The sequence below is a fragment of the Marmota monax genome, unplaced genomic scaffold, assembly GCF_021218885.2.
Source record: "Marmota monax isolate L192 unplaced genomic scaffold, Marmota_monax_Labrador192_F-V1.1 WCK01_AAM20220418_F8-fsc00017, whole genome shotgun sequence".
Classification (NCBI taxonomy): Eukaryota; Metazoa; Chordata; class Mammalia; order Rodentia; family Sciuridae; genus Marmota; species Marmota monax.
Window position 1 is genome coordinate 8307418 of NW_026695241.1, and position 14651 is coordinate 8322068.

The 14651-nt window shown below is 39.4% G+C and overlaps 1 protein-coding gene across 1 annotated transcript in view; it reads right to left on the bottom strand.

The window, feature by feature from the left end:
- Window positions 1-382: 382 nt before the first annotated feature.
- Window positions 383-14651, bottom strand: part of Gpr65 (G protein-coupled receptor 65) — a 43657-nt gene continuing 29388 nt past the window's right edge. The window contains exon 5 of the transcript XR_009226371.1: window positions 383-12225. The gene's annotated coding sequence lies outside the window, so the exon portion shown is untranslated. The remainder of the gene's footprint in view (window positions 12226-14651) is intronic.

The following is a 14651-nucleotide window of genomic DNA, read 5'->3' on the forward strand; positions in this document are numbered from 1 at the left end:
CTAAAAAAAGGCAAAGAACCAAGAAAGAAACATCCCTGAGAAGCCAAAATAATAAAGCATTTTTTTTTAAAAGTGAGTGATGTACCCTATCAAATGCTGTTGACAGGCTGGGAAAGATGAAGATGGTCAATCAGCTATTGGATTTGGGTAACATGAAGGTCACTGATGATCTTCATACAAACTATTTCAACAGAAAATCCTGCCTGGGGTGAGCTCAAGAGAGAATGAGATTAGAGAAAGAAAGAAAGAGTGAATTGGAACATTTATTTTCAGAAATATATCTATTTAAATAGCATATGGATGGGAGTTGGTGCCGCAGTCCGGCTGCAGCAAAATAACCGGGGGTGGGGGGGGGGGGTGACGAATAACTTGTGTACGTTGATACAGCAGAAGTGGAAGCCGTTTATTTTGACTTGTTTACAGACTCTAACATTTTTCCCTTTTGTTTAATTTAAATAACGACCATAGTGGTTTTGACAGAAACACCATAAATAACCTGCTACAAACAGAAAGGGAGGATACAAAATGCCACAATACCAAGCCAATTGATGGCTCCATGCAAGAAGCCCTTGGAAAAATTATACCAGCAATGACACCATTAGCAAAGATACCAAGTTACAATTTGTTGTAGATTACAGTTTGTTGTCTCAGTCCAGGTAAAGCAGTGTCTCAAATAGATTAACTCACAGTCCAGGTAAATTCTGCAGGCAGGTAGCTTAAATCACAGTCCAGGTAAGTTCTGCAGGCAACTAGCTTAATCCGAAGTCTCCTCCGGTTCTCAGCAACACTGGAAATTCTTCCACCTTGGTCTTTATGGGCACTGGGACGAAGGCAGGAACTCCAGATGGCTAAAGAAAATCCTGTAGCACTCTACTAAGAAAACAACCTTCTGAACAATTTAGTACATTACCTCAAGGTTTTTTACATTTGAAATAAGCCTTAATAGTGCTCATTACTCATTAGCTTCCAGGTGTGGGAGAACCATTGTAGTTACTGGCCTTGGAAATGACCAAACACCAGGGACGCCAGTAGCGTCTTTTGCTGGCTGTAGCGTCCTGGGCAGCCCCAGATGGCCCTGGGGAGAGTCCTGGTCTCAAACTGCTTCCCGGCACAGGTTTGGATTTGGGCTCTCGCAGTGGCATCCCGCTCCCCGGGCGGGGGGCAGAGAAGAGCCGATTGCAGCTGCTTGGAAAGCCCTTGCTGCGCCATGACCAGCTCGCGCACGTGGCAGCCGCCACCGCGCCGATTGATGCACCCTCCGGTAACGAAAAGTATTCAGTAATAGCCTTTCGCTGTAACTTTTTTCCTGATAATCTTTCTTCTTCTGAACTTTCTTTTTCTTTCTGACTAGAGTTCCTGGGCTTCCATCAACACATGCCCTAACTATTCTTGGTTCCACTGGGGTGCCTCTTTCCCTTATCAATTTACTTAACACCCCTTCCATGTTTTCATCACAGAGACAATACAATATACTGAGACAAAACAAGACACAAACATACTGTATCAATCTTCTCCATTTTCTCGAAATGGCCATTTTTCCTCTCGCCCTATCTGCCTAGGGACGAGCAGATTTGCTCCTGTCCTATCTATGGACGGGCAGCTTTTTTTCATCACTTACCCCAGAGTGTCCCGGGGCTCCCCGTAACGGGCCACCATCTACTCTAACAAGTTGGTGGCAAGGTGGAGTCAAGTTCTTTTGACTCTTTTTGAAACATGAGAGGATTTCCAGGTGCCTTGTGTGTTGATGGGAAACGTCCAATTCAGAGAGAAATTTTGATGGTGCAAAAAAGAGGAGAGAGTTTTTAGAGTAAGAGCCTTCAGTAGATGAGAGGAAATGGTGCCCAGTGCACATATGGAGGTTTTGGCTTTAGAAAAAACAGATAATTCACCCAAGAAGGAAGGCACATTACACAGGAACAGATGCAGGTAGGCAGTCGAGGAGAAGATGGTGGGAGCTAAAGGAAACTCGCCCTGATGGCTTCTATTTTCTTAATGAGGTAGAATTCAAACTCATCAGCTAACAGTGAGGAGGAAGGGAAAGGAACTGGAGATTATTGTAGAGAGACAAAAACATCTGAAAATCTGTATGTGGGATTCGATGAATGAATGAACTGAGGGAATGCAGTGAGATTGTTGGGACAGTACTGTGGCTATCAGTACTACGTCAGCAATCCTGAATTTAAAGTGGAACCAGCCGTGGGAAGCTTGCAAGCATGGGAGGAGGTAGGATTGGGTGAATCCAGAGCTGGGGTTTTGCCAGGAGAGCACAACAGAGGGGTCCGGGAAGGGGTAGAGAAGAGGCAAAAGAGGAGTAAAATGATTAGGATTGTAGTTATTCCAGGTAGGAGTCTTGAGAAGGGATCACGCAATCTCATCTGGCCAATAGGGACAATGTCAAGGTTTTCAATTCAATGTGTGAACTGTAGCCTTTCTTGAAACAGTTAATTCTGTTAAAAAAAAAGGAATTGCTATTTTTAATGGAATCTATTAGATTATGCTACACTGCTGTTAAAATAAAATCCAAATTTCTGTGGCTTAAAAAATCAGAAGTCATTATAATAGGATTTGGACTGATAGGAGAGCTCCTTCACAGTCAATTAAAGACCCAGGTGATGATGGCTGTGTCATTCTTGGCTTGTGGTACCCAGAGGTCATTCCAGGCTTTGCCACTTCTGTTAGCAAGTAAAAGGTAGGGACATACTGGGACAAGTATGAGAGACTGTTATGGGCCAAGAGTAGAAGTGCCATTTATCCCTGTAATCATATTCCATTGAAGAAAACTTAGTCACTTCCCTGCAGGAGAGGCTGAGAAATGCAGTCCAGCTGGGTGCCCAGAAAGAAGAGAAGAATGTATTTTTGGTAGACAACTAGCGTCTCTAACATAGTTGGTCCCTTGGGCCACTATCATCCCTTATTAAGCCATATTCGCCTATTTCTCATGAAAAAAAAAATGTCTCCAGTTATTATATCTATATCAAAGTCTGGGGTCTCCAGATGGTGTTCAGATCTCTTCTTGAGGTCCAGACGTGGTTCCTCAAGATCTGGCACCCTGTGAACTAAAAGACAAGTTATCCGGGCCCAACTGCCTACCCAATATACAAAAGCGGACAAGAATAGAAATGCCCACAGCAGTCCTGGGCCATAGCACTGAACTCCTGCTGGGTAGGTATTGCAAAGACCCTCCAAACCCTAGAATAAAATGTCAATGTACCGAGTGTCGTCCTGAGCAAGGTACTTCCTTGCCTGCATTCTCTGTGGCCCTTGACTCTGTCCTCCTGGAGAACAATCTTGTCCGCTATTCTCCATGGCCACATAAGAGGTGGACATGGGGAAATGTGGGTTTAGGAGCTAACACCTTTCAGAGCTCACTCTCTGCTGTTGCATGAGGGTGATTTACAGATTCAAGCTTGTGGTTTCCTGGGGCACTACTGTTTTTTCAAAAATATGATGGGCTTCTGACCTACTTATTTCCATTCTGTTTCATGTGCTAGCAAATAAACCCCAAAGTATTTTCTTGATCTTTTCTGAGGTTTGTCTTCCTTGATCAAACCATCACTGACGTCTGAAACAGGCTTGGGTGCCAACGCTCTTGATATTTATCTTTGCCACTGGGCTGGATCTCCTTTTATTCTTTGAACCTATAAATCTTATCTTCTACTGTTTGAGCTATACAAACCATCAGTGTTTTTTTTTTTTTTCCCAGCCCAGAGCAGTCTTGAAGAATTATTACTATTGTTGTGATTGTTATCATCATTATTATTGTGGCTGTCCCATTATTATTATTTTAGTGATTGTTCTGTTTCAGTAGACAATCTAGTTAATTTTTGCCTGAGCTCGTCTCTTTTTTGCATTACTGGGCTAAAAGCCACAGCTTTCAACCTCGCACACTAGCATTCCTACTCTTACCAGCTATGTTCCCTAGAGCTTCAGACTCAGTAAGTTCTTGGTCTACTTTCCAAGCTATCAGAGATGAAGTGTTTTAAAAGTGTTTTTCATGGTTAACTTGGGGCTCTGGCTTTCTAGCCTTTGATAGCCATCTCCTATCTGCCTTCAGGCCACACAAGAAGCCAACACTGTGTTCTTCAGGTGTGTGTGTGTGTGTGTGTGTGTGTGTGTGTGTGTGTGTTTATGGTATTCTCTTTTAGGTGCCTCTTCCCATATTGATTAGGAAGGTAACAAGCAAAGAAACCCTTAAAAAGTCAACAGCTGAAATATCAGTGTATTTCTCTCTCAAGGAGGCAGTTCAGGTCAGCAGCAGCACACTGTGGTCTTCAGGGATTGGAATGGGACAGTGAATTTGCCATGTTCCATCCTCAGTTGCCAAGGTTTCCTTCAGGTCACAAGTCCAGCTGGCCAAAAAGAGGAAAGAGCTGGACAGCATGAGTGGGAGGTTTTAATGGGCAAATTCTGTAAGTGGAGAATTTTTTTGTTGAGTTTCCATTGGTGAGAACTTAGTCCCCTGGAATAAGTGCAACAAAAATAGAAAAATCTACTTCAGCCTCGGCTCCAGGAAGGAGAAAAAAGAGTGGATGTTGTGGCCAGCTTGTGGTTTCTATCACAGACAATGGTAAAGGGTGAGAACAAACAAAGGGGAAAATGTTTCCTGTAGGATGGATTCACACCATGTCATAATTACTCTGGGAAAATTAGAGGAGGTTACAAGATTTATACACAGAGCTAAGGGCTAAATGATAGAAATTTTTTCAAATCGATGACTGGGATTAGTTAAAATGAGTACCTGATAAAGATAAAACTTAGGACTTTATCCAGTTTGTGACTATAGGAGTGAATGGAGGAAACTCTCTTCTGAGGGCTGTTAGAGTTTCTTACTTATAAAATTTGAGATTTCCTTTGTTCTGAGAACTTATTTTCAGAAAATCTCAAGATAGGATTTGAGGGAGGGAAATCCCCAACGGGGAGTTATTTTAAAGGAGAAGCAGTGCATTAAACATCTTAATATGCATTTCAGAATAGAAAGATAATGCTTTGGTTACGACATAAAGTTAGCTTTAGTCTGAATATTCTTTTGAACAGGTAAATAAATGATTTTTCTTAAGTATATGATTGGACTCAAGTGATGGCATCTCTCACATGCTGTTGTTTATATTGAATGACCCAGATGTGGGGAAATACATCAACAGCCATTATTATTATCTTTTTTTTTTTCTGATACCCTGAAGCCAGATTCCACCTTGTAAATGGAAGTGGATATTTTTCAAAAAGGGACTGGATGTTCCCAGTGTCAATCATTCCAGGGCAAGGATGAATGAGTAGGCTTTTTTCCAGGGAAAGGACAGACTACTTCCTCTTGCTGACATGAAAGAACAGGAGGTGGAAGGTTAAAGAGGCTTGGTTATTTGGTTGTGTGGGACTCAAACTAGTTTTTATTTCTTAAAACCCAGTAGGAGCTGGACAAGAATGCCGAGATTTAGGTGTTGGCTTGTGATCTTGAAAGTTAATTAGTTTTAATAGCACTTAGTCATAGTTTGAATGGTGGTACTATTATTCCCTAAGCATGTTCAGATGATTTTTAAAAATATTTTTCACTATGAAATGAAGCATAAATACAGACAACTCCATGATACAAAATTCTACTTCACTGAATCATTAGAGGCATTTCCTCTTGTAATCACCACCAAGTCAAGAAACAGAACTTTGCTAGCTACCTAAGAAGCCCTTCACATGCTGGGACCCTCTTCCCTAAAAGAAACCATTATCCTAATTTTATTGAAGTCACTTCCCTTTTTAACAAGTAGTTTTACCATTCAATTGAGCACCCCAAAACACTGTAGTTTAATTTTGATTGTTTTAAAATTTGTCTTTTAATCTCAAGTTTTGCCCCATGTCCCTTTTATCCTTTGCAAGGTATTTGTTGAAATGTTGGATCGTCAGAGCTTCTCTGTGGTGGAGTTTAACGTGTTCCTCTGTCCTCTGCGTTCCCTGTCAATTGGTAGTTCCATCTGATTCAGGTTTATTTGCTTTGATAAGACCATTGGTGATACTGTGTTGTTTCATCAGGAAGCCTAGACTGGTTGCCTTTCCTTTGGTAAGGTTGGCAGCTACTGCTGCTCAGTGTTTAGATCTGTGGTTTGAATAGGAGCTGTAAGGTGGAGATTTCATTCATTCTTAATTAACTGAAATCTTTCTATGAAGGGTCACTTTACTCATCTACTATTTGGTTACTGAAATAAAATTCATATAGGGAGACCTAATGAGTAATTGATTTTCCCCTTTATTAGTTTTCATAATAATGAGTTGGTTCCCAAATCCTTCTCCAAATATGACCAATCATTTTTTTAAATTACTATAAATTTATGGATTTAAATATATTTGATATGTATCAATCCATTGCTTTTAATGTCTTCATTAAACTTTTTGTTTTGTACCCAGGGTGCTTAACCACTGAGCCACATCCTCAACCCTTTTTTATATTTCATCTGGAGACAGGTCTCACTGAGTTACTTGGAACTTCTCTAAATTGCTAAGGCTGGCTTTGAACTCACCATCCTCATGCCTCAGCATTCTGAGTCACTGGGATTACAGGTATGTGCCACTGTGCCCAGCTCTTTATTAAAACTTGAATGGCTCCATTCTGGCCATAGAAAGGACCTTTGTTTTTTTTTAAATTTTTTTATTTACTGTTAATTTATATATGACAGCAGAATGCATTACAATTCGTATTACACATATAGAACACAATTTTTCATATCACTGGTTGTATACACAGTATATTCACACCAATTCATGTCTTTATACCTGTACTTTGGATAATAATGATCATCACATTCCACCATCATTAATAACCCCATGCCTCCTCCCTTCCCCTCCAATTCCTCTGCCCTATCTAGAGTTCATCTATTCCTCCCATGCTTCCGCTCCCTATCCAACTATGAATCAGCCTCCTTATATCAAAGAAAACTTCTGCATTTGGTTTTGGGGGATTAGCTAACTTCACTTAGCATTATCTTCTCTAACTCCATCCATTTACCTGCAAATTCCATGATTTTATTCTCTTTTATTGCTGAGTACTATTCCATTATGTATATATGCCACCTTTTTTTCATCCATTCCTATGGAGATTTCTTGGAAAATTTGGAATGGAACCACAATTTGACCCAGGTATATCTCTCTTCTCAGTCTATACCCAATGGACTTAAAAACAGTATACTACAGGAACACAACCACATCAATGTTTATAGCAGCACAATTCACAACAGCTCAACTGTGGAACCAACCTAGGTGCCCTTCAATAGATGAATAGGAAGTTCCTTTAAATTGATGGCTTTTGGCATGATTCTTGGGATATAACAACACATTCTGTGATCAATTTGTATATTTCCTGCTTTTGCCTCAAAATTAGTTGTATCACCAAGAAACCTTCATTTCAAATAATATTCTGGGTGTTAGGGATGCTTTCTGTTACTGAGTTGAACGCTTGTTTCCAAAAATTTTCAGTGAACATGTCCAGAACTGAGAGAGATTCCCAGTACCTAGATTGCCACCTTGAAATGAGGACATCTTGAATACCCATGAACACTTACCTATATATTCATAAGTATAAATATGAATGATAACCTCATCCAATTCAACTTCAGGACAAGTGAGTTTTTACTTAACCTCTTCTGTTTAATCTGTATCTTCTTTCCTCCATATTATGAATCTTGGTTCTCAGGTAGACAATGTATTATAGAGTTAGAATAGGCCACAACTATCATTTGTTTTCTTCTTCATTATGTACATAATCGTTGTCTCACAATACCTATATCAATACCCTCCACCAAAGGATTACTGAAAACAATTTCAAAACTATGTATATGCTCTACCCATTCTATTTGCATTTTTAGTGATTCTATAATTATATTATCAGAGCATATAACTATTATGCACTATAAGCTTGTCTTTTAAACTTTAACCTCAACTTAGCTCTGTAAGTGGCTATGAATTTCATGCTCGTTACGTGTATTCATGTAACTATCTCTATTTGAAGAATGTCTGAAGTTTGTTCTCCAGCAGATTTCACAGCAAAGGATTAAGGGGAAAAGAGTCTCTGAATTCTCAGATGTTGATAATGATTTGTCTACAGCCTTTAGTTTTGAAAGCCAGTTTGGCTGGTTATAAAACTTTTGGCTCACCTTATTTTTCTTTGAGTATCTTAAGTATATTACTTAATTACTTCTTTGAGTATCTTAAGTATATTGTATATTACTTTTTGAAAAGTCTGATGACAATCTAATTTTCTTTCCATTGGAAGTCACTTGAACATCTTCTCTAGATTCTCACCAATACATTTTGTTAAATACAAGAGGCTGTTCTTAATTTTACCTTGGGAATTATGAGACAGAATGGTGTCAAACCTGAGAGGAGTACAACATGCATCATGAGGTGCTGGGAGGACACTTTCCTGGCTCTGAAGAAGCGGTGGTTCAGAACATGGCTGCAGGAGCAATTCAATAAGAAAAGAGCTATTTGTATAGGTATATTCCTTGGGGATTCCAAAAAGTCTACTGGGTAATACTGAAGAAGCATCAATTTCTGATAGTCCATACAATGAGCCTAGAAATCCTCTACATTTTTAATACAAAATAAAATAAAATAGTACTTTGCAGTTATAGACTACTGAATCTGGAATATTCTGGGTATTTAGTGAGGACTTTAGAGAACTGACGGGAAAAGAATGCAAATATGCCTTCTCTGTCAGCACTCACTAGCAAGAATATGTAATACGGGACTCATTTACAAAAGTAATTAAAATATTTTTTCTTAAAGAAATAATTTAGGATTTCTGATTTTAGAAAGCTGGAAAACCAAGTTAATACAAAGACTTATATAACCTGTAGAAATGCAAGATTCTATATAAAAGTGAAAACATGCATACTGAATTCAGAAAGAAGGAAGAAAATCTGCAGGTGTAAAAGAAAATAAGGAATGGGGTAGGTGAACATATAGAACTACTTAAAGTCAAGTTGATGTTACAGGCATATTTTAACAATTCTTCAAAGAATAATAATTCTCTCATGCATCCTAACTCAGTAAATAGAAAAAGAAGGAACAATCTCTATCTTACTTCTTTATAGGTATAGAGAAAGAATTTGGTAAAATTCAATAAAAATTCATAATAAGAAACTATGACAGGTTTCTTTAGCCTGAGAAAGAAAATCATAAAAAAAACCCTAAGGGCAGATGTTGTATTTAATGGTGAGACCTGACAAGAATATCTACCATGTCAATTTTATTCAACATTATTATTTTGGAAGTCCCAGTTAGCACAATATTTATTAAATAGGTAACTATTAAAAGGACAGGTAAAGAAAATAGAACTTTCTTTATTTGTACTCAAAATTAATATCTCCATAGAAAACCTAAGCAAATTTAAAGAAAAAAACTTGAGTTATTAAGATTTCACTAAAGTTGCTAAATACTAGATTACCTTATGAAAAATGAATTCATTCCTATACATCAACAATTAAAAGATAAATTTAAAACATACCTTTCACAGTATCAGTTCATAAGAAACCTAGGAATACATTTATTAGAGATGCTTTAGGTCTTTATGGAGAATACTATAATATTTTCTTGAAGGGCATAAGAGATTTATATAAAATAGAAATATATGCATACTTCCTTGATGAAAATCGGAAAATGTAAGATTGCCCAAAATTTATCCGTAATATTCCATGCAATTCCAATTAAAATCAGCAAGTTCTACTTACAGAATTTGAAAAAGTGATCCTAGAAGTCTAATGAATATCAAGGGCCATGAATAGCAAAGATAAATCTGAAGATGAATTAGTAAGGGCTGACAGGGACTCTCCTTGTAAGATACAAAGATTGATTATAAAGTTGTATGGTAATTAACTCAGTGCAGTAATGGTGCAAGAGTAGATTTAAAAATCGAGTAAAAGAGAATGGAAAACATAGGTGCAGACTTAGGCACATACCAGAATGAAGAAACATGGGAAGGATGTCTGCATAGGGAGAGGAGGTGGGCTGCTCTATCCACAGTGCTCCAAGACTGGCTTCCCATATGGACAAATACAAAAGATAAAAGTGTAACTTTGATTGCTACCATACACTACTCATTAAAAATAAATCTCACACCGCTGAGTGGTTATCATGGGCTCCCCATACTAATGAAGAGGTGTACTTAAACTCAACATGATGATTTATAATTGGTGACAGAAGGAAGTACGGGAAAGAGGGTTCCAGAACAGAAGGCAAGCATCTACCCTGATGCAACAAAGAGCAGGCAAGGCTTGGATGAGGTGTCAGCATCATTGAAGCTTAGGAACAAGTGGTCAGATGATTTATTAAGTTAATACAAGTTAACACCAAATTAATACAAAGATTTATATAACCTATAGAAATGCAAGATTCTATATATAAGTGAAAACATGCTTGCTGAATTCAGAAAGAAGGAAGAAAATCTGCAAATGTAAAAGAAAATAAGGAATGGGGGGAACATACAGAACTACTTACTTTTCAAGATGATGTCACCGGCAAGTTTTAACAATTTTTCAAAGAATAATAATTCTCTGAGATTTGAAGAACACTTATCTATGTTAAAGAGAGAGAATCTTTCTTAAGAGCAACAGAAGAGTTTTCAGTGGGATGAGAACTGATCAGATTTTTTAAAAAGACCCCTCTAGCTGCAGTATGAAGAAAGGCTAAGAAGAACAAGAGTCGACATGGAAAGACCACATGGAGGCTCATCAGTTGCCCAGGGCTTGAACTGTGGAGGTAGCTGTGGTCTTAGGAGAGAGTTTGACATTCTGGAGGAATAACCTAAGATGGGAAAAGATCACGTGAGCAAAAATGTATTTTATTACAGTTCCTCCCAATTTTAGAAAGAGAGATTAAAGCCTCAAATAAAAGCAATCTTTAAAAAGTTGCTAAGTTTAAAAAAAAGATCAGGATTGTAGCTTGGGCTGGGATTGTGGCTCAGCGGTAGAGCGCTCACCTAGCGCGGGCGGGACCCGGGTTCGATCCTCAGCACCACATAAAAATAAATTCATTGTGTTGTGTCCATCTACACCTAAAAAATAAATTTAAAAAACTTTTTTAAAAATGGCCTGCTTCCTTATGCTTAGAAGGAAAAGAAGAGATAGAATACCAGAATGACTGGGAGAGCTTCATTCAAATTATGTACATTCTGGACACCTTAACTATCCAATTCAGATATCAGAAATTCTACTGGGGGACAAAATTGGGAGAATTATTGATCATTTAATAAATTACAACATACGAAAAATCCAACCGTAGTGTTGGCTTACTATTTCTAAGGAAAGGCTTGCTGACTATTCTTGGGAGTTGGGAGAAAAGTTATAAAGATTGGACTCTTCACAAGCCACAGAAACATATTTTGCTTCATTGTGCGATCCCCAGTGATCTGTGAAAAAATAAAGGGCAGAGGGACAGAGAGGGACAGTGTCCCATGTCAGGAACAGCCACAAGGGTGCTGGAGAGGACACAGCAGACATGGGGGACACTGGGCCAGCATAGCCAAGTGCAGGGGCAGCAGGCCAGGCAATTAAGTCAAAGACCAGAGCTCAACAGCAACATCACGTGGAGGCCCAGGGCCAGGATCTCCCACCATTTTACTAGCGACAGGTAACCCCAGGACTTTGTGGGATCCAGTGGATTAGGGGTCGGTGCCCCAGGAGTGGCTGATGCCTCAAAAACTTCACAGGGTGGGAAAGCTCTCTCAGAGAAGAAGGCTCTGCACTATCCCTACCCCACCCCCACAGAATCATGGCTGTAAAAATCCTGGAGCCCTCAGATAGGCCTTTTTTGCAGGTTCTGGTTTCTCCAGAATTTTTTTCCTAGTAACTTTGAGATAGTTTACATTTATGATTGTGTAGTTATCCAGATACACTTACATTCACTTACATTCAGGATCATTTTATGGAGAATTTGGCCAAGGTCACATACCCAAAATGTGATATCCCTGGGTCTAGAATTTGGGTCTTCTACCTCCTACTCCATCTCTGTCACACACTTCCGTTTCACTGAAGTTACCTTGATGCAGTAGCACACTCTGTTCCTAACCTCCTGCTAAGAAATGCCAACTGTGTCTCACTTTGCATTCGACTTACCTATTCACATCATGAAGGTTCAGCAAAAGAAATGCAGCAGGATGAATCCTTAATTTTCTGGCTCCCTCCCATCCTCAAATGTCTTGTTCTAATTCTCCAGAGGGAGCTTTGTTTTCAAGGAGTGAAATAAAACCTGCAGAGCCAGTACATCATGAACAATGATTTGGGGACAAACATCCAGAGACTTGCACAATGTCTCGGGCAGCAACAACAACTTGCTTTTATTTGTTTTTAAGTGTTCTTTCTAGGAAAGGATAGTCAAAAGGAAAACAACTTTTTGGTTTAAAAAGAAAATAGGCACATTTAAAATGTGTGTGTCTTTCTATATGTGTGTCTCCTGGTCATTTCTGGAAAAAGAAAAAATTCTATGCAGCAGTAGTTACTGAGATATAGAACTGCAATAGTGTTTTCCAAAGTGATTCAAGAAATTCTGGTTCTTTGAGATAGTAAAAGAGAACAAAAAGAGAGACCTGGTGTCTATACCTCACCTCTTAGAAAGTCACTATGCACATTAGCATATGAAATGCTTTGGAAGTCCTTTAATTTCTTTGATTGTGGAACCCTGTCTTTCTTTCTTTCTTTCTTTTCATGTAACTTTAGAATTTGAGAGCCACAGAATGCTCTTTGGGAGTCCTGTCTTAGGACTCCTCCTTAGACACTTAATGCTTAGTGGGGGAATTTTGGTCACAGTGGCTCTCTGTGGAAACTCATAAACATGGCTCACCAAGGTGACTTCTTGACATCAGCAAATTCTATTCTGTCACAATGTGACAGTATCTTGCACCTTTGCCTTCCTGAATGTATGATGTGAACGTCGGCTATGACACAATGAGACTCAGACTTGCATGCAGACTCCTGACCCAGTTCCTGCCTCCGTGACCTCCCCCATCAATCATGCAGAAACCTTCCACTCAAACTGTATCCACAAGAAATCCTCACCCCAAGCACCAGGAGTTCAGCCATGGGAGGTCTAGAGGCTCACAGTAGGTCATTTCCCCCCCTCTTCTTTTCTTATCCATTTTTTTCTCATTTTCTTTCCTGCTTAAAGGCCATCTATTTCCTGGCTTGTCACATACATGTGATTTGGGTAACTGCTTTGCTTCTTAAACATAATCTTGGGAGGACTCACCTTTTACTCCAAACAGCTTATCAAAATACTTGTATCAAACTAATGGAATGCTCCTGATTACAGGTCCCCATGTCACTGAAACTATATAGGGAAGATAATAGTTCTTGCTCACTGAATGTAAGTTCCCCCACCCCTTCCTCTTTCTCTGGATCTAGAAGTGTGGCAATCAACTCTGGCTGCACATTACAACCATGTGAGCGTTACAAAGGAGCTCTTAAAATACGAATATCAGAACCGGGCTCACAGACATACTGATTTAAATGATGGAGTACACACAACAACTTTTTAAGCACCAAGAACAGAATCCAGAAGTTGGAAAATAGCCATCAGTTATCAAATCGTCAAAAAGAAGAAACAAATACTCCACCAAGAATCCGTATACCTGATGACCCACAGCACCTACTCAGCTATTTACCTGGTCACCCACAGCTCTTCAGATACAGCTTTCCTTCTGAATGCTCAGAAAAGTGTGACAACATAGTAATTCATGTCTTCCCATTGAACTCCATATTTGTGAAAATGGGAGAATAAATCTAGAACATTTATGACTTTACTGACAGCTGTCGTTGGTGTGATCTTACACTTGGAAACTTCCAGCCAGGGATGGATATTCAGCCAGTACCTATGCACCCAGTCCAGGCATTGGTGACCAACCTGCTACTTGCAGGCAGCAGGTACAACTTCCTTGCCTCTGAGGTGTGGGAAGGCAGAGTTTGGCCGAGATTATTAATGAAGGTGACTATAGCAGCACCCTACCTGGGGTGATGAGCAGTGGCCATAGTGGTCAAGGCAGCCTGGTTAGACAGGAGGGCAAGAGGTCCCACACCTTGTCCTTGCCTCACCCTTCTGAATGGTCATTCCATCTTCCCACTGCAGCCTCAGGAGCAAGTTACCCTTCAAGACTTGGAACAAATGTCACTTCCTCAGCAAAGCCTTCCCTCCTTCCTAGGTTCTCCACAACACCCTTCCCAGACCCGACATGTGTTTTCTTACGAGCTTCCCAGTTCATATCTTACCTCATTTTGTATCAACAGGGCTTGATACAATGCCTCAAATATCTCTATGACATAAATTTCCTAATAAAATGTCTATAGTATCTACTCTCCACCTCATAATGTACTTAAGAAATTCAATATCCCTTACAAATCCAGACGGTTCACTTAACAGAATGGAGTTATCTTATTATCAGATTTCAAGCTCTGCTTTGATGATACAGCATCTATAACTTAACTTGTTTTTGAAATAGAGGGAAAATGATTACTGAAATGAAGGTCACTGCTGAGCATGAAAAATGGAAGGGAAGAGAGCCAGGCCCAACATCATTGTTTAATGAAAACAGGGTTGAAACCTCTTTACTAAAGAAGCCTGCTTGATGATACTCTAGTGCAGGGCTAGGGATGTGGCTCAGTGGTAGAGCTCTTGCCTAGTGT